The sequence below is a fragment of the Lutra lutra genome, chromosome 3 (genome assembly GCF_902655055.1).
Source record: "Lutra lutra chromosome 3, mLutLut1.2, whole genome shotgun sequence".
Lineage (NCBI taxonomy): Eukaryota > Metazoa > Chordata > Mammalia > Carnivora > Mustelidae > Lutra > Lutra lutra.
Window position 1 is genome coordinate 174146787 of NC_062280.1, and position 24191 is coordinate 174170977.

General features: G+C 34.6%; 2 long non-coding RNA genes across 2 annotated transcripts; both read right to left on the minus strand.

Annotated features, from left to right (window-relative positions):
• Positions 1-7342: 7342 nt before the first annotated feature.
• LOC125094734 (uncharacterized) lies at positions 7343-16272 on the minus strand. The gene is made up of 3 exons (XR_007125672.1): positions 16258-16272; positions 9665-9682; positions 7343-8169 (listed from the first exon to the last, which is right to left on the minus strand). It is a non-coding gene; the product is annotated as an uncharacterized LOC125094734 (long non-coding RNA).
• Positions 16273-18870: 2598 nt separating this feature from the next.
• LOC125094733 (uncharacterized) lies at positions 18871-22233 on the minus strand. Its single transcript, XR_007125670.1, has 2 exons — positions 21872-22233; positions 18871-21656 (listed from the first exon to the last, which is right to left on the minus strand). It is a non-coding gene; the product is annotated as an uncharacterized LOC125094733 (long non-coding RNA).
• Positions 22234-24191: the final 1958 nt, after the last annotated feature.

Below are 24191 nucleotides of genomic sequence, written 5' to 3' on the forward strand. Positions count from 1 at the left end.
CACCTAATGACTGAGTCACCCAGGCGCCCCAGGCTTTGTTATCTTTCTTTATGGTTTGCCTGTTTTTAGGCAAAATCATATCATTGATGCCTATTCTTATCTTTTTCATATCACCCAAGTGTATATATATTTAAGTAAATATATAGAAAGAATTATGACAATAAATTCAACAACATATATTAAATGAATAAATATTATAAAAATATTTGTTTTTATAATATATCTGATAATATAACTTATCAGAATTGACCCAAGATGCAATATAAAACATAAAACATTTTTCTAGTTCAGTATCTATTGGAAGACTGAAATAATTTTCAAATGCTTTAACTTTAAACAAAAGCCCAGAATACCAACCCTACACAATTTTCAAAAGGAGAAGAGGAAGAGACACCTTCCAACTGATCTTATAAAGAAGAAAAAAATGTATGATCAGTTTAATAGATGCTGGAAAAGCATTTGAAAAAGTCAACCTCTAAACTCTCAGCAAATTAAAAACAGAGAAAAGACTCCTTAAAGGGCAAGTGCAAACAAACCTAGCCCTTGGCCCTGTAGATGAGACACGGACTCATGATAGGAGTAAGCTCTTTCACAAAACTTCATTGACTATGTCCTGTGCCCTCTGGATCTGCCACCCTCCGCCAGGGTCTTGTTCATTATTCTCAATGGCCAAATCTGAGCTGGAAATGCACAACTTAAATAGTCCATCCTAGAAGATTTATTTTAAGATGAAACAGCCTTCTCTCTTTTCTGAGTAACTGGGCCTGAGTATGTTTAAATTTGGAAAATGCCACTAAAATTGCCACTGGGCAAAAAGGGAACGGAGGGAGAATCCTGAAGCCTTATTTACTCTACATAAAGTAAGGACGGGAAAATACCGCTCCTGCAGGCACTGGTTTCTCCAGCAACCAATTTCTACAGCAAGATCTACCAAGACGATTTACCCATCTGCTGTCAAAAAACAGTTCATTCTGATGTTTGTACCAGAGGGTATATGTTTCTCCTTATATTTTAAGTACAAAATGAATATAACTTTGTATAAACTGCCCCACTATATTTGGAAGTCCGATGTCTCTTTCCATATAAATGTGTCCAATAAAGTAGGTTAAATATCTTGAAAAACGACACATATATTGGTAGGATTAGAGTAACAAATGGAAGAAAACATCGTATTAGACTTGCTTCTGAGAGACTGCCTGTACAGATAGATGCAAACAGAACACTGTTCAACAAAACTAGCCCATACTCCATCGCGCAGGAAGCCAAACCACAGTCTCAGTAGCACCGTGGCAGTTGGTCCGAGTGGTCAGGACTTAATCACTAACTGCTGGCTTCCCTAATTTTTTTATTCCTTTCTCACTCACACTTCCAGCTTAGAACCAATCACCACAGAAAGACAAACATACTCTCCTAACCAATCACAGAGGATGCCTCACTTCTAGCTAGGCCTGAACTAATACTAGGAGTAATAATATGAGGAATAGTAGAGGGAGGCCAATAATATGGGGAAATAATATACTGATAATACTGTCTTCCATGTAACCTCATGCGAAAAACCTCCAATCAGGGCATACCTGAAGCCCTTCCTTTTTTCCCACTCTTCCTTTGAGTCTGTGCCAAACACATGTGATGATGTATGGCTTCTTATATGTCATGGCAAGCTCTGCAGGAACAGCCTTGGTTTTCATTTGGGTGATCTTCATTTATTTCCTCAGTTGGAGGAAAATATACAACCTCATTCTAACCTGGTAAATAGATATTTCAGTGAACCATTTAATCCATTTTCTATTAAAATCAAACGTATTAGAAGTGATGGCAACAAAAATAACAATCAAATCAGTCAATGGGACATGTTTATGAGATTCGTGCGGGATGACTGAAATTCTTTATGATGATTTGTAGATTTACTCAGATTGGCAGAAAATTCATTTCAATATTAATTATTTATTCAATTACCTCCACACTAATTTATTCAGATTGGCAGAAACTTTATTTCAACATTTATTTCAGTCATATTGATTAAAATGTATGAAAAGTCTAAAATTGGTTTTCAGAAATAAGTTTCCAATAGTATGATGAGGTTTTAAGTATGTATTTTATTAGAAATGACAAACCGTGTGACTTCTTTATACTTGCAAGGCACCCTCCATTGGATTTCAAAGCATTTTTAATTTCTATTTGCAATGGTCTTGTTGCTTTTGGAGCCCTGAGACTTAGCAACTGGATAGACACATCACCTGCAGGAGTTGATGAACTACAAATCAGAAATCCCACGATGGAAAAACTGTCAGCTTTCTTGTTAGAAATAGCCTAAAGGAGGGGTAAGTTAGGCCCAACAGTTTTGGGGAAGAAGTGCAGATTAAGGACAAGGGTCCCATTACATTGGCTAGATAATATAAATTACAGAACAAATGTGGGCTGAGATTTCTTAGTTTATCTCTGGCTTATAGTAAAATACAAAATGGAAGCTACCAGTTATCTCTTGGACACACTTTTTGGGGGCATCAAGTTCTACATAAAACTACTCCCACGTTCAGTTTCCAAAATGATTTTGAGAAGTGCTTCAACTTCATGATTTTTCAGTCTGTGTGATATCTTTCTGCCCCCCCCTTTCAAATCTATAGATTGATTTGAGATGTCAGATTCTATAATTGTACCATATTCCAAGTTTTCCAAGCCACCTTTTAAACTTTTAAGCTGTTTGTCCTTTGATTTTTAAAATATTTATTCCCATATGCTTGAAATGGTATTCTTTATGTTTAGTACAGACTTGTGTATCATCTTTAAATTAACATAAAACAACATACTCCTAGAAAGTAACTTTTGCTTCACTTGGTGGAAAGCAAAAATACTTATCTTCCTAAAGCTATGCCTTCAGAGTATTCATTTCGTTGATTTTAAATAAATGGCTACTTTTCTAAATTTAACTGACTTTAATTAAGGATAGTCAAAATAAGGTGATTAAAAACACTGGGTCATAGATCAATGGAACAGAATAGAGAGCCCAGAAATGGACCCTCAACTCTATGGTCAACTCATCTTCGACAAAGCAGGAAAGAATGTCCAATGGAACAAAGACAGCCTCTTCAATAAATGGTGTTGGGAAAATTGGACAGCCACATGCAGAAAAATGAAATTGGATCATTTCCTTACACCACACACGAAAATAGACTCAAAATGGATGAAGGATCTCAATGTGAGAAAGGAATCCATCAAAATCCTCGAGGAGAACACAGGCAGCAACCTCTTCAACGTCAGCCGCAGCAACATCTTCCTAGGAACATCACCAAAGGCAAGGGAAGCAAGGGCAAAAATGAACTTTTGGGATTTCATCAAGATCAAAAGCTTTTGCACAGCAAAAGAAACAGTGAACAAAACCAAAAGACAACTGACAGAATGGGAGAAGATATTTGCAAATGACATATCAGATAAAGGGCTAGTGTCCAAAATCTATAAAGAACTTAGCAAACTCAACACCCAAAGAACAAATAATCCAATCAAGAAATGGGCAGAGGACATGAACAGACATTTCTGCAAAGAAGACATCCAGATGGCCAACAGACACATGAAAAAGTGCTCCATATCACTCGGCATCAGGGAAATACAAATCAAAACCACCATGAGATATCACCTCACACCAGTCAGAATGGCTAAAATTAACAAGTCAGGAAATGACAGATGTTGGCGAGGATGCGGAGAAAGGGGAACCCTCCTACACTGTTGGTGGGAATGCAAGCTGGTGCAACCACTCTGGAAAACAGCATGGAGGTTCCTCAAAATGTTGAAAATAGAACTACCCTATGACCCTGCAATTGCACTGCTGGGTATTTACCCTAAAGATACAAACGTAGTGATCCGAAGGGGCACATGCACCCGAATGTTTATAGCAGCAATGTCTACAATAGCCAAACTATGGAAAGAACCTAGATGTCCATCTACAGACGAATGGATAAAGAAGATGTGGTATATATACACAATGGAATACTATGCAGCCATCAAAAGAAATGAAATCTTGCCATTTGCGACGACGTGGATGGAACTAGAGGGTATCATGCTTAGCGAAATAAGTCAATCGGAGAAAGACAACTATCATATGATCTCCCTGATATGAGGGAGAGGAGATGCAACATGGGGGCTTGAGGGGGTAGGAGAAGAGTAATTGAAACAAGATGGGATTGGGAGGGAGACAAACCATAAGTGACTCTTAATCTCACAAAACAAACTGAGGGTTGATGGGGGGAGGGGGTTGGGAGAGGGGGTGGGGTTATGGATATTGGGGAGGGTATGTGCTATGGTGAGTGTTGTGAAGTGTGTAAACCTGGCGATTCGCAGACCTGTACCCCTGGGGATAAAAATATATGTTTATAAAGCTGTAAAAAAAAAAAAAAAAAAGAAAGAAAGAAAGAAAGGATGAATACCCAAGTTTTGTAGCAACATGGACAGGACTGGAAGAGATGATGATGAGTGAAATAAGTCAAGCAGAGAGAGTCAATTATCATATGGTTTCACTTATTTGTGGAGCATAACAAATAGCATGGAGGACAAGGGGAGATGGAGAGGAGAAGGGAGTTGAGGGAAATTGGAAGTGGAGGTGAACCATGAGAGACTATGGACTCTGAAAAACGATCTGAGAATTTTGAAGGGGTGGGGGGTGGGAGGTTGGGGGCACCAGGTGGTGGGTATTGTAGAGGGCACGGATTGCATGGAGCACTGGGTGTGGTGCAAAAATAATGAATACTGTTATGCTGAAAAAATAAAAAAATTAAAAAAAAAAAAAAAAAACACTGGGTGATTCAGTCATCATGAGTTAATTCATTAAATAGCCAAAGGCCTTCGCAGAAAACAATCATAGTGTTTCAGGTTTCCCTTTAGTGCCTGAGGTTCTTTGTCAGGCCCCTTTGAAGAATGAAGAGGCAGACCAGATGACCAGTGGTGGGCAGCAAAGGAAAATTTATTGAGTGATAGTACAAAGGCTTCCAAAGAGGGAGGGTACCTGAGAGGGTTGCTGTTGGAGTTTCTAAGTCCAGGGTTTTTTTTTTTTTTTTTAAGATTTTATTTATTTATTTGACAGAGAGAGATCACAAACAGGCAGAGAGGCAGGCAGAGAGACAGGAGGAAGCAGGCTCCCTGCTGAGCAGAGAGCCCGATGCGGGGCTCGATCCCAGGACTCCGAGATCATGACCTGAGCCGAAGGCAGTGGCTTAACCCACTGAGCCACCCAGGCGCCCCTTCTTTTTTTTTTTTTTTTTTTTTTCCAGGGGGTTTTAAGAGAATGTTCGCAGCTGTTTTAACCTGATTAACCCTCTGCGCCTGTCACCCAATCAGGTTTTTTGTGTATACGTTCATCCACCTATCAGGGAGTAGTTCACATGGGAAAGGGTGGAGGGCTCCTTCCCTAGAGGTTTGTGTAAAATCCTTTTAAGGGGGGTCTTTTGTCCCTGCCTGCCTTTCTTCTGACTATCCTTCTTTAACAGTAAACGAAGAAATAAGTCTCATAAGTCTGGTTCATTTTGAGGAGTGCTGATTTTCCCAAGGGCTCATTTCAAATTAGAGTAATGGCTAAATGAAAGCAAAGCTTACAAACAAAAGCAATAGTGAAAGTTTTCATTATGGATTATTGCTTATTGATTTTCTCTGAATTATAGTCAATATGATTTGACTGATATCTATCTATACATAAAAATACTTTTGTTGCCGTACCAGGATTGTTACAATAGAGGGTCACCATAATATCACATAGGATATTCACAGGGCTCCAATGGTACCACCTTCTTCTGTTCATAGGAAAATCATGTTTTAATCGTATTTCTTCCTGTTGCTCTGAAAATGTTCTGGACCGTTTATGGACCTTTCCAAAGTGTTTTGTAATTCTCTTGATACTCCCTGACAACATTTTTTTTTTTTAACTACTCTATTTTGGGTAAATTATTACGCTTTTGTCAATGGAGACTTGCAGAGAAACCCCAGTGCATGAGTGTGTGGTTCTAAGGATGACTGCCCAGAGGATATGATTCTTTGAAGAGCCAAGCCTTTGGTCTACCTTATGTAGAAGCTGCTGAGGTTGGTGATACAGTCCCTTTCAGTTTGCATCTCCTTGAAAAAATGACCACGTTGGCTATTTCTATAACTTTATCTGAAGCCGTTGTTATTTTTAAATTGGGTTTTCTTTCATTTTATTATTGATTTGTAAGAATTCATGCTATAATCTGGATTAAAGCACCTCATCAGTTTTATTTGTTACAAATAGCTTCTCTCCTCTTTGTCTTGCTTTTTAATTTGTTTCTATCTTTTAATGAAAAGAAGCTGTTAATTTTAATGTAGCCATTTGTCAATATTTTTCTTAATGTTTTTTAGGCTTTCTAACTTTCTAAGTTTTGGTTAAGAAATTTTCCTACTCTAAGTTTCTGAAGATATTCTCTGATCTGAAAGATTTATTAACCTCACTTTCACATTTATTTATACCATAACAACAACAAAAAAAGTAATTTATATGAACGGTGTGAGGTAAGTACTAAATTTTCAGTTTTTTATATATAGCTATCTAGTAGACTCAGAATCATTTAATCTTTCCTCAGCACTGCAGTATTGCTTTTGTATTAAATGAAATGTGTTGATTTTTGAACTTGCTGTCCTGATCCATGGACTTCTTGCTTATCTTTATAGGAAATAAAGCAGAGAACTTTACTAGTGTTTTTTTTAAATTAAATTCAACTAGTTGACATACAGTACATGATTAGTTTCAGATGTAGCATTCAGTAATTCATCAGTTGCATATAACACCCAGTGCTCATTGTATCATGTGCGCTCCTTAATGCCCATCACCCGGTTACCCCTCCCCGACTAGTGTTTTTAACAACTCACCTTATCTAGTAGAGTAATTATCCCTCTTTGGTCATCTTCACATCTTTTTATTGTTCTTGGTCATTTGAATTTTCATATACATTTTAGAATCAACTTGTTAATTTACCAAAAAAATGGGAAGGGGGGAAACTTCTGTAGTTTTGACTGGATTTACACTGAATTTATACATCAATAGATTAATTTAGGAAAATGTGTCCTTTAGTCATTTGAGGTCCTCAAATTCAAGAATATATTTATACCCCTCCATCCTCTTCAATATAAAAGAAATAAAGAGGGTGCCTGGGTGGCTCAGTGGGTTAAGCCGCTGCCTTCGGCTCAGGTCATGATCTCAGGGTCCTGGGATTGAGTCCCGCATCGGGCTCTCTGCTCAGCAGGGAGCCTGCTTCCCTCTCTCTCTCTCTCTGCCTGCCTCTCCGTCTACTTGTGATCTCTCTCTGTCAAATAAATAAATAAAATCTTTAAAAAAATAAATAAAATAAAAGAAATAAAGATTCCTTACATATATTTTTAGATTCTTAGTTAATGACTTTTAACTTTATTCCGTTATGTTTTACTTTTTATAACTGCTTCTATTTTATATAATACAACTGATTTTTTGTATTGCAGTTACATACTGATTTTAGTATATTGATCTTGATTCCAAGTACGTTGATGAATTTACTTATGAAATCTAACTTATCTGTAGACTCTTGATACGGCACATAGACAATTGTGTCATCTGTAAATTATTAAAGCTGTATTTCTTTATTTTCATTTCTCATGCTATTCAATCGTTTTGTCTTGTTTATTGACTAAGACCTTCAATGCAATATTGAATGAAAGCAGTGAAAATAAATGATCATTTCTCATTTTTGATCTCAAAAAAAGTGAGTGAGCTAAATATTTCTGATTCAGTAGGATGTTTACTGTAGATTTTATGTATATACGTTTTATTTGAATATAGAATTTCTACACTAAATTTGGAAGTATTTTTTAATCACAAATGAATATTGAGTATTATCAACTGTCTTATCTGTATTGGTTAAGGTACAATATCTGTACTGTTTAGTTGTTACATTGTTACAATTGTTTCTTCTCTCTCCTTATTTGGTTAATTAATATATTTGGGTACTATAGTAGATTTTTTTTCTTGTTATTGTTATTTAGGGGACTTTTATCTAAGTGCACAAATCCTAGATCTACAACTCAGTGAAATAGTCATGCACTTAACATGTACTTAACTGTAGTCAGTATCAGATTAAGAAAAACTGCACTAAGCCCCAAAAGCCCTCTGATGCTTCTTCATAGTGACTAACTGAACTATGATAACTTCTAACTACATGTATTCATTTTGTCTGTTTTTGAACATTACATAAATTGAATCACATATGTGTACTCTTTTTTACTTGTGTGTTTTTTTTTTAAAGATTTTATTTATTTATTTGAGAGAGAGACAGTGAGAGAGAGCATGAGCGAGGAGAAGGTCAGAGGGAGAAGCAGACTCCCCGTGGAGCTGGGAGCCCGATGCGGGACTCGATCCCGGGACTCCGGGATCATGACCTGAGCCAAAGGCAGTCGTCCAACCAACTGAGCCACCCAGGCGTCCCTACTTGTGTTTTTATATCTGAAATTATTTTCTGAGATTCATTTCTATTGGTGCCTATAGTTGCAACTTGTACAATTAATTTCACGAGTATTTTATGTATAAATACATCAAAATTTATTTTCTTTTCTGCAATGATGAGCTTTGATTTTCCAGGCTGGCTATTATTATATATGTATATATATATATTTTTTTAAAGATTGTATATATTTGACAGAGAGAGAGATCTCAAGCAGGCAGAGAGGCAGGCAGGGAGAGAGAGGGAAACTGGCTCCCTGCTGAGCAGAGAGCCTGATGCCTCACTTGATCCCAGGACCCTGAGATCAGGACCTGAGCTGAAGGCAGAGGCTTAACCCACTGAGCCACCCAGGCGCCCCTAGGCTGGGCATTATTATAAATAGAAATGTTACTATATATGGTGTATGATTAGTTGGATTTATCCTGCTGTTTATAATCCTATTGAGGGGGACCTTATTAAATACCTGTCTATGTCTTTCAGATTAATCAGAGTGGACAACGGAGTGGAATAATCATAGAAAAAAATTTCAGAAGTCATGATGATGTAGACATGAGAGGTATATGTTGTTTGTGGACAATTCACTATGGAATTTCTACATATCTTAGGGCAGATTTTGTTGTATACTGTATTTTCAAAGGGGTTTACCCAACAAATAATACTGGAAGATATCATTTCTTCCGTGAAGGTAGAAAGAATATCAATTTTCTTCTTTAATGATAAAAATAATATCTCTCTGTAGAGCAAAAGTTGGGAAGGTTTGCTTGCAGGTTCCCTATAAGAGTAGGGGTTTTCTAAGCTAGAGCTTCCTCAGCTATGAAATAAATTCACTGTTTGCATAGCATCTGTCTTGGTCTACCTCAGCACCATCCCCATGGAATTTGTGGAATATGGGGAGTAAACGGAATATGAACATAAAGCTCATGCTGCCTGCCCTGCTTTCTAATAAAGTTCATTGTTTCTGAGTGAAGGATCTTGTGTTTGCTGACAGCATCAGTGAAGTTGAGGCGGCAGACTAATTTGTTAGCTTGCATCATCTCCTAGCTCCCACAGTTTTTGACAATCTGTTTCATTCTGAATATTTAATTTTTGGCTTACCTTCTAGTTTAATAATACTCTTTTCACCAGTATCTAATCTGCTTTTCAGTGCATTTACTGAGTTTTTAATATCATTTACTATAACTCTTAGTTCTAATTACATTTACATTCTTTTTTTTTTTTTTCTTTTAGCTTCTTAAGCATCCTCATCATTGCTTACTTTAAATTCTGTGACTGGTAACTCCCTTATCTGTATTCTCTATGGGTCTCTGCCTTTGGCCAGTTGTTTTTCTTGGTTTTCATTCACATTCTGTTCCTCGTATGCCTGGTTAATTTTGATCGAGTGCTTGACATTTCATATTGCACCTTATTAAGATAATTTGAGGCTTTGGATTATGTAAATCTTATCTAGAGAGAATTTATCTTTGCTTCTGGCAGTGTAATAAAATTGAGATGATCTGAAACTCTGGTTTTAGTGAAGACTTGTTTCTTTCCAGTTCATGTTTATTCCTTTATTGTAGTCCATCGAGGGCCCATTCCAAATTCTATGGATTTTTTCCAGATGGCATTAAACTCCAAGCTTGTGCTTTTAAGTTCACAAGTCTGTAGAAAGCTTTGCTCAGCTTCCCAACCTCTTAACTGCTGCTTCCAAATCATTGTGATTTCTAAAAGAGAAAAGGTCTCAAATGTCCATTTCATCTGTTTATTATCCTCTGCTCTCCCAGACTGATTTCACAATTTCTCAGTGCCTTGTTCTCTGATGCATTTTTGCTTCATTCAGTAAGTAGTTGTTCTTAGTGAAGTTATTTCAAGCCATCTAGTCCATCATTACCAGAAGAAACTCCTCAACTGTTTTTAACTCAATTAATTTATTTCATCTCATTCTTTTCTATAAATGAACTATTTCCCAGTAGACCTCAGTACATCTATCACTTAAATCTCTTTTGGTTCTACCCAAAGTTATATTCAGTCATGTCTGCACCCTAGCATGTACAGGAAATGCAAGTTTATGTTGCTTTACATTAATCATTAAATATTATATATATATGTATATATATATATAAAAATACGAGTATCATCTAGATTAAATATGGCATATATTTAAGTCAAGACCTTAAAATACAATAGAAAGATTATACTACAAATCTTTTATCAGACTATGCAAAATTATCATGGTATTTTACCAAGAAAACCAAGCACTAGGAAAGAGAAAAACTGATATATTTCAGGTATCAGAAAAGAATGTTTCTGAGGTAACACTTCTTCCTAAGGATGCAGAATATCAAAGTTGTCAGTTGTCAATGTAGACTTATAAAAGGCAAGTTATATAAATGGAAATTAACTTGAAATGAATAGACATTTGACTCATTCAAATCCTGAACCTATCTCATTATAGTATTAGCAAACTTTAAGTGAAAAATTATAAAAGATAACATTATGAAATTGTCATAATGACCATAACATCACATTGATTCTTTGTTCTGAAGATTAAAGGATTTTGTAGCAAGTTAAGGAGCACTTTCTTCCTTCTCAGTACCAAAATAATTCATCAAAAGCAATTACATATCCTTGTCTGAATCACAGGAATTTAGAGGCTTTTAATAAATAAGGTTGTGATTATTATTAGAAGCAAATTAAATAATTTGGTCTAAACTGAAATCTAAGAAGTACATTAACCCACAATTGTTGCTTCTGTTCTAAAGATCTTTCTGGAGCTCATCAGTTCATTCCTTATGAGTTTATATCCCATTGTTAATACAGCTATGTTCCCTTTATCCTCATAAATATGGAGTATCACAATCAGTTCCAAATAGCACCAATATACTTTAAGAACTTTCTTCAAGGGTAGGTCATTTCTCAAACTTGGTGCCATTTCTTAGTTTTCAGGGATCTTTTATGTCTCCTCATTCCAAAGAACATCAACACATGGACCTACTATTTGGTCGTATTATGCTGACAGGTCTGAAAAGTTTGAATTAATAAAGAATTTAAATGACATGGTAACACATTTATCAGAGAATGGAAAATGTATTCCACAAAATATGTAGGATTTCCATTTCAGGGAAGGTTATGGGATTCTTCCACATCCTAGAATAAATTGCTGTACTTTTTGCTCACTACCACTACAAAAGAGACATAGAATGTTGACTCAATCTTTTTACTTCATGAACTGAAAGACAGCCAAACTTAAGAGACCAATAGCAAGATAAATTTCTTTAGTTAAGAGGGAATCTGTCAACTGGTTCTTTCACCCAGCAAACTGAGTATCAGTCAAGCATTTGTGACATTTCAGAATGATGTACAGCAGATATAACAAACCACAGTTGGAAACCACAGTGGAGCCTTCTTAGTTTAGAAGCAAGACCATGCCATCTTTTGCATGTAACCATGATTGTTTTCAGAAATAGCTTTTAGGTTGGTAATAAGGCCATAAAAGGGCATAAAAGCTGAAATCTTGAATGCTTATCACATTATTATATGACCTTAAATGTTCTTTGTGAATTGTTTTTGTTGAACTGACATAATTGGGGGTGCATATCACCCTAAAAAAACCCTTGAGATATACAGTTGAACTTTAAAAAATATGGGTTTGAACTGTGTGGGTCCACATATAAGCCGATTTTTTACAGTACAATACTGTAAAAATATTTTCTCTTCCTTATGATTTTCTTAATAAAATTTTATATTCTTAAGTTCACTTTATTGCAAGAATATAGCATTTAATACATATAAAAACAAAATATTTGTTAATCGATTGTTTATATTATTGGTAAGTCTTCTAGTAAACAATGAGCTCTTAGCAGTTAATGTTTTGAGGAGTCAAAAATTATACATGGGTTTTTGACTGTGTGTGTTTGTAGGAGGGGATTCATGCCCCTAACCCCGTGTAGCTCAAGGGACAATTGTATATGTAATTTCCTGATATGCACAAATAAGTTGCACGATCAAACCATGTCATTAACCTTCCCATCATGATTATTCCTACCAGGTAAGTCTCATCTTCAACTCACACTTTTCTCATAAGGCATATTCTTTGGTCATCTGACAAAGGAGGTGGAAAATAACAGTTTATTGATGACTCAATATATACCCTTATATATCAGTAGGACAACCAGAAATGGACTGTGTTGACAGTATAGCTTTCTCAGGAGTGCTTCTGAAGGCTATGGGGCCAAGGAATGGCTTTCCAGGAGAGATTCCTTAGAATGGTGCATCCTGCCATCCACTTTAGAAATATATATGGCATGAGTTAAGACTATTCCATAATTCTGGGTGGTTAATTTTGTTGGATAGTCAAAGAAATGAAAGAAGCAAGTTTGAGCAATTAGAAAGAATGGGGATTCTTACAGACAGAAGTTATATAATGGCCCAAAGTATAAAAACATTTGTATCACATGTTAATTCTTACTCAAAAGCCATTATGTCAGAGAAGATTTTAATTATCAGTTGGGTAAGTTTACTTAAGCTAAATATGTAAGTAAGCCTTCTTCAACTGCCACTGTAATACTCTCACAAAGACCTCAGAAAGAGACAATTTTGCAAATAGGAGGCTATGCAGAAAATCAATGGCATGGACCTCCATAACTAAGGTTATTTTAGTTATTGCTGCCACTGAGTAATTAAACTTGCTAGTAGAGATAAACAGCCTCAAGCCCCGAATATTGTATAATATTCTAAGTAAAAGTAGCCTTGAAACAGGTCAAATTTATTTGCTCCTTCCACCTTAGAGAAAGTAGAAATTTATTCTCAAAGAGATGCTCATTCATGTTTTCAAAATATTTTATCTGCCTTTATGCCTTATTAGTACCAAAGTCTATCCATTGACTAAATGATGACAAATTGCTTTAGTGTTTTATAGAGTTTTGCTTTTGACTGAGGATTCTTTATACAGCAATATAAGGAAGGCAGTAGGCCAGTGTCTATAGAAATCATTAGCTTTCCCAGTCAGGGATCAGTTCTAAACAACAGCATGCAAGGTACAGAATATATTTTGTGCAGATCTGAAAGTTAATAAATAGAAGTAGGGCATGACACTTCTATAGTTATTCATAAGTATCCATTCACAAAATATTTGTCTAGTATTCCCATGACTGTCATCTTGTGCAATTTAGAGATTTTACTACCTCAAAAAGACAGACTACCACTAATGGATCCATGATTCCATTGAATTAGATGATATGATGGAAATTTACTTTTTAACGCTTCTGATACCATTTGGGGAAAATAGGAATTTTAATGCTGGTTTCAGTGATTTCTGCAGATTGGAAACATCAGAAAGTTTGGATGGAGACAACATTTATTCTGGGAATACTTCACTTTTTTTTTTTTTTTTAAATACAATGATGAATGTCAATGAAAGACTACTGTAACACTAGAAAAGCAGTACCACCATGGGTTCAGATCTTTCAGAAGAAAGGGTTATGTTATAAAAAAAAGTCTTAGTGGCACCTTGGTGGTACAGTCAGCTAAGAATCATCCCATTCTTGGTTTCAGCTCAGGTCTGATCTCAGGGTTGTGAGATCAAAGCCCGCATCGGGCTCGACGCTCTGCGTAGAGTCTCTGCTTCAGTTTGTCTCTCCTTCTCCATCTGCCTCCCGCCTCCCACTCTCTCTCTTTCTCAAATAAATAAATCTTTTTTTAAAAAAGTCTCAGAACCTGACCAGTTGAGTTCCAGATCAAATTCAAATTCCAGATTGAATTTAAAAGAATATTTAAAGAAGATGAATGTTCATAAATTCCAACTATGACTCAGTGATCAGCTGTGGAACTGAGGAATTATCTTTTCAATATTAATTGCCTTTCTTTTCAGAGCTATTTAAATCTATCTATATACTTTTTTATTAGTTTCTTTCATCTATATATAGTATATATTGCTTATGGTTAACTATGAAACTTAATCAGTATATGAAATAATATTTAGACAGCATTAGATCAGAACTAGAATAGAAATGGACAACACTGAATTATCTGGACCTTAGCATTCTATGTGATAAATATTGAGTTTGCCTCCCTTTTGGTCACATAGTCCACATATGAATAAATTTTGCATTGAAAGGGGACAGATGGATTATGCTTCCTGAGAGCAATTTTCTGGTCTGGAAGTTTATGTATGGGAAGATTTATGTGGATGTTGAGCAACCAAGTTTTAGATTATTATAGTTATTTGTCTTATTTTTATTACTCAGCATGTGAACACACTACCTATTTTAAGTTAGTCTACTACTATGCTATTCTGAATTCTTCTTCTACTTACACCATGGAAAAAAGAAGAGCTCCCTATTTTCTGTTTTCAGCTTCTGGAGAGTTGAAAATGAGCATATGACCAATAATCACCCATTTCAGTTCTCTTACATGGAGCTATAAATATTTTGAGGAGATCTTAAAAATGAATGGCCAATCACAGAAATGGTATGGACATTAGAGGTAATGTTGGGAGCCAATGCAGTGGGACCTTTGGGAACATCCAAAAAAGCCCATTTTTATGATATGGTATTTACTGGATTTCACATTGCCTAGTTTTCCTTTTTCCTGACAATTTTTTCCTAAACCTTGTTCTCTAGTCTTTTTGATGATTCTTTGAGAAGCTAGTCTAGATAGACTCCAAGTAACAAACTGGGACCCAAACTGACATGAAGGAAAAAGCAGATGAGTTGCTAAGAAACTTATGTAAAATGACAACATATAAATATTAAAGTTGTTTTTCTCTCATATTATGTAGCATATACAAACACAAAGTAATTTCACAAATTAACTGCCATTCTGTACCAAGGAAACAATAACATTGGAAAAGGAGTAGAATTCTAGGAACAAAAAATTATATGAAGGACACAGACATGAGTGAGAGCTCTGGGGTAGATTGAGGAACAGGTTAATCAAAGGGCACAGGTACTCTTGGTTACTAAATAAGTGTAAAAGATAAAGCAGAACACTAAGACCAAATCATTGTTTCACAAATCTACCTAAGTATAAGAATTACTTGGAAGCCTTATTATGGACCCTCTACTGAGATCTTTGGTGTTAATGTTGGGATGAGTCTAAGGATATCTATATTTTTATCTAAGTCCCCAAACAATCTCACAATCCACAATGCCTGGGACAATTCTGGACTAAAAATAAGTTTGTATGAATAAGAGTACTAATTATCAACAGATGTCTGAAACCCAGATAATTATGATTTAAAGGATACTTTTGCTTATAATAATAACATAATCATGCTTTTGACAAAGTTTCAAAAATGAGATTGGAAAAAGTCTCCCAGCTTCAGAATGTGTTCTCTAGCTCAACAAACTCAACAAACTGGAGAGATGTTCAGTTATTTTATTATGTTGCTTATAAGTAGCTTGGATCCAAAAGTGCAGAAAGGGAGAGATGATTGTCTGTGGCTCCCTGAAAGAGTCACACATTGCTTTCAAATTCAGTTGGCAAGAATTCAGTCAGAAACATCTGTAAGAATTTAGCACTGAGCCATGTATTCACTGATTTCTCTACCTGTTATTCTAATTACAACACTATAAAATTTTTATTTTTATTCCAGTTCCCTCTGATGCTGCTGGAAGATCACAGAATAAACACAGCAGGGAATGGGAGTCTAAGTTAAGAAAGCAATGGAAGAGAATAAGGCAGGAAAACAGAAAAAGTGAACTGGGAAGCTATGTGTCATCATGTATAGAATAACAAACAGACCCTCCACATCCTATGGTTTCTGTCTCCAACATAGCCTCAAAAGAAATGGAAATTGCCTTTAAGCTGGGTAATATACTCAGCAGAACAGTATGGTATTAAGTAATAAATAGAGTCAGTGTACATATATTAAAAGAGGGGGAGATAAATTTATGTTAAGGCTATACTTCCATAGATTTCCTTCACTTACTGCTCATCTGTTTTTTAGGCTATATTGCAAGCAGAAGATACTCTGAGCTCTCCCAATATTATATTCAGTTTTTCTTAAATCTGAATATATTTGGGTCAGCTTTGGCCATATTTCCTTTTGTGATTTGACAAAGGAAGGTATCAAGGAAGTAGGTATTTTATACATATATGATTTTGAGGGTCTAAACTACATTGCTTTGGAAATAGGAATTGACAAAAGAAAAAAAAAGAAAAAGAGGAGAGTTAGTTGTGAGTGAGACCAAAATCCCAAGTCATAATTAAGCTCATGATCCTATAAGTTTATCACATAGATTCTACATTGTTTTCTTAGTCTCAAATTTCCAGTTAATTAGTTTAAAAGTAATAGAAAGGAAAACCCAATATAAACTTCTTTAAGTGAAATGGAACTTAGAGGTTATGTTGCTTAAACTCTAGAGTAGAGTGAAACTGGACCTCTAAGGTGTCCCAGGACTCTTTGCTGGTTTTAAGGCTGGCCTCTTGGTAAAATAAGTGTTACCATGCAGTGTCAGCAGGCAGTGACACCACAATAGTTCCTGATGGTATCCTCCAGATGACAAAGTCACATGAAAAGTAGAGTCTGCTTCTTTATATACATAGACAAAGAAAAGTCCAGATATGACGATTTACAGCCACTAGTTACATTATGTAACCAATTTTCTGATCAGTTATTCTGAGTTGCAAATACTGGGTCATATTTCTGCCCCTAGAGACACAGATAAAATTGACTGTATCTGCAAAAATGGAAAGAGAATTAGAAATAAATAGTAAACGTAAAGTAAATGTGGGCTCTCTCACCAAAAAAATAAGGGAAGATTGTTGGCCTTGTGGGAAAACCCACAAAATCCATTAGTATGTTTACCAATTTATTCCAGAATAGTTAGATAGTTGGATAAGGTTTCAGCCCCCAAATTGAACATCATATCAATTATAGCATTCTGAAGAACCCTAAACATGCACAAGAAAGTTAATTACAAGTTTTTGAAAGTACCCATGCCATATTCTATCACAAGTAATAATTAACAGCTGGGTACTTATTTCATTCTATCATCATAAAAAAAAACCCAAAAAACAAAAACTTTCATGGTTGAACAGTTCATTTTATTTCCAAATGCTTTCAGAATAACTATTTATTTCTGAATGTTGCCAAATTCATGCAATTAATAGATAAAATATTAAAGGATTATTCCCAGTGTAAAATGTTAGTAGTCACAGTTTTTTAAAACAAATAATTGGGAATATCTTCTCTAAGACATCCAAGATGAAGGAAAAAGTAAACTGTTTTCATGCAATTAAAGTATTTTAATTTTTAAAATAATTTTGTGATTTAATAATGGTCTGGTGTTGACTGTTTTTACCTCATAAATTTGGTTCCTAAGGATTTGTCTTTATTTATTAAGAGTATTAATATTCTTAAAATTTGTAGTTTAAGGGACTCAAGTGCAAAATTACTATTTTGATAGTAAAAAGTATCTCAAAATTAGTCTTTATTATTAAAACAAAAGATGAGGAAGAGACTTGTTTAAACTTAAACTTAATGTATTTGAACACTTGGTTATAAGTGATAGAAATCCTTCTTAATTAGGTTAAAAAATAAGGGAAATACACTAAATCTCAGACTCCAAAGAATATTTTAGAAAGTATATTAGGGGCACCTCGGTGGTGCAGTTTGTTAAGCGTGGGACTCTTGACCTCAGGTCATGATTTCAGGGTTGTGGATCAAGCCCTGTGTTGGGCCCCATGCTCAATGTGGAGTTTGCTTGAGATTCTCTCCCTCTCCCTCTGCCCTTCTCCCTGACCCTCCTGTGTGTGTGTTTTTTCTCTCTCTCTCTCTCAAATAAATAAATCTTAAAAAAAAAGAGAAACTATTTTAGAAACTTCTGAGAACCATGACTTGTGTGCTACCATAACTTTTTCTTAAATATTTTTTTTCTGTTTAGATCAGTTTCTTCTTTTATTATGTTAAGGTTTGCTTTATACCCATGACAAGAGAGATACCAAAAACTCCAGGTTTTATCTTTAGTTTCCTTTTCTGGTGAAAAATATTACTTTCAGTATTAATCTACTCACAAGTTCTGAATCCAATTAAATCAAATACCACCCTTGGTCCAAACAATTTTACTAACAAGGCAGTTCCCTTATTAAATCTAAGGGGGAACAAGAACAGTTCAAGAAAAGGTGCTCAGTGCTGAATGTTTCAGATCTTACCTTAATTACTTAAGGTGACATGCACCTCATTTTTACCACTTTCTATATTATTCTTACTTCTGAATAACATACATGAGAAATGTGAATAAACTCAGCTACCATAGTTCTACTATCCTTAAACCTGTTTTTTGGGGGTTATCTAAAATGCATGGCATAGGAATCCAAAGATTTCAATCATTCAAACTAATTTTGATAAAGCTAAACAAGATTTAACCCAACAGCATTTTATTTAACTTCAATTTCCTAGATCATTAACTCATTCTTGTTGTTATCTTTGTCTACTTTGAATTTGTAAATTAAGCAAATGGTTTTTTTTTGTTTTTTTTTTTTTTGTAAAGAAATCTAGGCAAAAATCTCAGATTGGTAAAAGGAAATATTGAAAATGTTCAACACAAATTGGGCATATTGGTATTTTTATCATGCAAAGTTTTAAAGTGCATGCTTTCTGTGTAGCACTAAAAATCACAGCTCTTCCAGTTCACATTTATGTTTCATCTATGAAGAGGTGGAAGAAGTCTGCATGCCAAAAAGTTTCCCTCAGTATTCACAGTTTGAGAGCTTGAACTTGAAGGGGATCATTGGATTGTAAACCATTTTACTTTTCATATAATTGATATGAAACTGGCAATACATCACATAGGTATGTCATAGACTGTTACTCTTTACACAATACCTAAATGTTCTTAAAACTGCTAGCAAATCATGCTTTTAATCTATAACTCAACTAAAAATAAATAATATATAGTTAATTTGTCAAGCATAAAATACATATTTTTCTCGCTTGGTAAATACATGGTATCTCACTATACTCTTGGTCTAAAATAAATGACATGAATGGTTTCCTTTGCACTTTCATAATAAGTTTTGTATTAATTTTATACCAAAGAAGTTATGATAAAGGCCTAAGTGACATTATCACTTGCAGAAACATTTCTAAGCCCATTGATAATTATTTCCTTATACCAGTGTAGATGCAAGTCTCTTTGTAGATAGTAGGATCAGAATAATTTTCTATGTCCTTTTCTAGAACCTGGCCTTGCACTCCTTGTAGAAGGTAGGGATGTTATTTCAAGGAACAGAGATATTGTAACTGGAGCTCTGATTGATAAAGGAAAATAAAATTATAGTCATATACTCTAAAATTTTATTTTACTTAATAAAATTTTTGTTTTACCTAATGAATATCAGCCAATTCATTCCAACAATGTAATAAGAGAATTATATACCATGACCAAGTGGGATTTATCCCACATATATATAGGACTGGTTTAACATTTAACTCAATGCATCGTGTCAATAAGCTAAAAAAAGAAAATCACATGGCCATACCAATGCATGCAGAAAAAAACATTTGACAAAATCTAAAACACTTTCATAATAAAAAGAGTAAAATAGGAATAGAATGGAACTTGTTCAATTTGATAAAGAATACCTTAAAAAACTTATAACCAACATCATACTTGTTTGTGAGAAATTAAAAACTTTCCAACAAGGCAAGGAGTCCTTTCTCATTACTCTTTCTCAATATCCTACTGGAACTTTTAGCCAATGCATAAGACAAGAACAGGAAATAAAAGATATGCAGATAGAGAAAAGAAAAAAAAAACTATCTTTGTTCACTGATATCATGATTATCTATGTAGAAAATCCAAAAGAATAGACAACAAAACTCTTGGAACTGATAAGGGATTATAGCCAGGTAGCAGGATACAAGATTAATACACAAAAATTAATTGTTTTGTAAATAAACACAATGAACAAGTAGAATTTGAAATTAAAAAGATATTATTTATATCAGTACCTAAAAATGAAGTACTTAGATATAAATCTAACAAAATTTGTGCAAGATTTATATGTGGGAAACTGACTGTCAAACTCTGATGAATGACTTTAAGGATGAACTAAATAAATGAAGAGATATAGAATGTTCATGGATAGGAAAACTCAATATTGTCAAAATGTCAGTTCTTACCAATTTGATTTATAGATTTAATGCTATCCCAGTTAAAATCCCAGCAAGTTATTTTGTGGATATTGATAAACTAATTATACAGAAAGGCAAGAGACCCAGAATAGCCAATACAATTTTGAAGGAGAAGAATAGAGTTGAGAATAGACATTACCTGACTTCAAGTCTTTCTATAAAGCTACAATAATCAAGCAAGTGTGGTATTGGTGAAAAGATAGACAAACGGATCAATGGAGCAGAATAAAGAGCCCAGAAATGGAGCCACATAAATATAGTCCACTGATCATTCACAAAAGAGCAAAGGCAACACAATGGAGCAAAAATGGTCATTTTGACAAACAGTATCAAACAACTGGCCATCCACATGCATAAAATAAGTAAGCAAATCTAGACACAGACCTTTCACGCTTCACAAAAATTAACTCAAAATGGATCACAGAACCTAAATGTAAAACACAAAACTATAGAAATCATAAGAGATAATATAGGAGAAACCTGGACAACCTTGGGTGTATCTGTAACATTTTAGGATACAACATCAAAGGTATGATCTATGAAACAAATCACTGATAAGCTACAGCTGCACTTAATTATATTTAAGAACTTTTTTGTGACACAGTATTAAGAGAATGAGAACATCAGCGACAGACTCGGAGAAAATATTTGCAAAAGACGCATCTGATAAAGGACAATTATCCAAAATATGCAAAGAACACTTCAAACTCCACAAGAAGAAAGCAAACAACCTGATTTAAAAAACAAAAACAGACCAAACCTTAACAGACACCTCATCAAAGAACATGCACATATGACAAATAAGCATATGTAAAGGTATTCTACATCATATGTTATAAGACAAATACAAATTCAAGTTAACAGTGAGATACAACTACTAGAATATACCTGTTAGAATGGTCAAAATTGGGAACACTGACAAGACCAAAAGTTGGTGAGGATATAGAGCAGTAGGAATACTTACAATTTGCTGGTGGGAATGCACAATGGTACAACCATTCGGGAAGACATCTGGCAGTTTCTCACAACACCAAACATTCTCACCATCAGATCCAGACATCATGCTCCCTGGTATTTACCTAAAGTAAAAAAAAAAAAAAAAAAAAAAAAAAAAAAAAAAAAAAAAATTATGTCTACAACAAATCCTACAAGCGGATGTTTATAACAACTTTATTTATAATTGCCAAAACTTGGAAGTAACCAAAGTGTTTTAGTAAGTGAATGGATACCTAAAGTGTGGTACATCCAGACAATGGAATATTATTCAGAGCTAAGAAGAAAAGAGCTATTATACCCTGAAAAGACATGGAGGAACTCTTAAATGCACATTACTAAGTGAGAGAAGCCATTCTGTAAAGGCTGCATGAGAGAGATGTGAATTCCTGGAAACAAAAAGGAGTGTTTGAAGGAGGGAATGGTACAGAAAATTAAATGATATTGTTGATAAGATTATTTTTAATGTCAACATTCAATAATTTTTGATTGGTAAATAATTTTATCTGGTTTTGAAACACTAAATGATATTTTGCCTTCTTAATTATTAAGCTGATGAAAATGTGTGTTTCATTAAAACCTGATTTACCAAATACAATTTTTTTTTAAATATTGCAGAGAAAGACATGGTTTCTTTTGGAAAGGTGCTGTTTTAAAACATAGTCTGAAGACACATAAAGAGGAAGGGAGAAGCACAGGCAGATGCTGAACATAATGGCCCTCCTTTTATAACAGACAAGAAATGCAAAGCTCCCATAACAGATTGTTATTTGGGAACTAACCAACAGACACTTATGTGAGGCTCTTCTATGAGCCGAGTATCTGAGCATGTTAAAACCTCTCTGTGGGACTGGCTCTCTTTTTCTTAATTTTGAAAAGGAAAAACACTGTTTTGAGTTTCTTCTTTACACAAGTTGGCCGGCTTGGATGCAAAAAAAAAAAAACAAAAAACAAAAAACGGGAGAGATGCTTCCAGCCTAACGGATGATTCAGAGAACTTATTACCCAGCTTTCTGGAAGAAGCTGAAGCCAGTGGAAATGTTACAACCCTGAAAGGCAACCCAGCCCTCTATGACAGAAATAACTCAGATGCAAAAGTACTCTTTTCTAAGATTGTTATGCCAATTGGCATTGCAATTAAAAATTCTGCTGGGGAAGATCTCAGCCCTGCTGATTTAATTACTAGGCTTTGCCTGACCTTTTTTGTTTAAATTTTGCTGTATTGAGTGTTGCTATGGAATCCTGCCTAAATTTATTTAGTAGTGTTGAAAGAAAATATGATGGAACTGACTATTTTGGTTAAAAATAACAAAAACAAAATGGGATCTGTATGGCTAAGAAAAGATCTTGTTAGACAACTTATTTATTTATTTATTTATTTATTTATTTATTTATTTATTTATTTAAATTCCCAGATGCTTGTCTGGTCATCCAAGCCAAATGAAGAGAATTGTTGGTAATTAAAAAGTAATTCATTGAAGTGAGTGCAGCTGTAGCAATGGCTTTCCTGCCAGACTCAGTGTGAGATATAGAAGCAAATTGTAACTGTTTCAAGTGAAAAAAATATTCTTTACTTATGAGGATAAATCTGAAATGTTTATTTCATTTATAAAAACTTCAATGAATTTTTAGCAAGGAAATTATAAAGAAGAAAGGAAAGTTTGCCAATTTGACAAATATTAGCCTCACATATGTGTGCATCTGAATAATTATATACAAACTGCTCTAAAATAAGCAAGCGAATATTGTACAGCCATTTTTTTTCCTATTTTATCCCTCAGGTTTAAAAGGCTTGAAAATAAGGAGCCTGGGAAAGGGGTGGGGGGAGCATTTAAATTATTTATTTATTTTGACTTTTAAATATCGATAATACTTTAAAACTTGGCATTAAAATACCACTAAAGCTATGAATATTTTATTAACCTTCTTTGGGCATTTTCTTTGCCAAGTATTGTTTCTATGACCTTCAAATCACAGGTTTCTGCATGGTAAATCCCTCCCACACCCACCTGAGGGTGTATGGTTTCTTTAGTTGGTATCTCCCAGATTCCTTTTGGCTTTGCTTGCTTTATCCGGTCATCACTATGAACGTTTTTATTCCCCCCCCATTTTAGCACTTACCATAATTTTGAAGCTACTTATTTCTATTTTTGTCTTCTCTAAGAGACTGCTATTATTTGAAGGTCAGAGCCAAAAACATTTTCACCTTTATTGTTTATGCCCTACCTTCACACATCACTTTTCAGGGCACAGCAAACTTCGGGCCCTCAGGAGGGCCTTGGTAAAAGGAAACTGAGTGCAGAAAGAGCAGAGGAATGATAAACCTTATATAAACTCTTATAATTTATTTTGGTTTTATTAGTTTATTTTACCAAAATGTGTCAGTGCTATTTGCATAAGAAGTGTTAGTGCATGGGTTATGTTTATTAATGAAATGTCGATTACTTAAAATACAGCTGGTTTATTGCTCTACTTTTATTAAATATATGCATTTTTATTAGACTTATGTTCAAACTATATAATGTGAAGATTTATTGGGAAACTGCATTAACCACAATTAGCTTTAAAGCAAAATATTAGACTGTAAAATTCTAAAAACTGAAGGATAGACTTATTCTCTG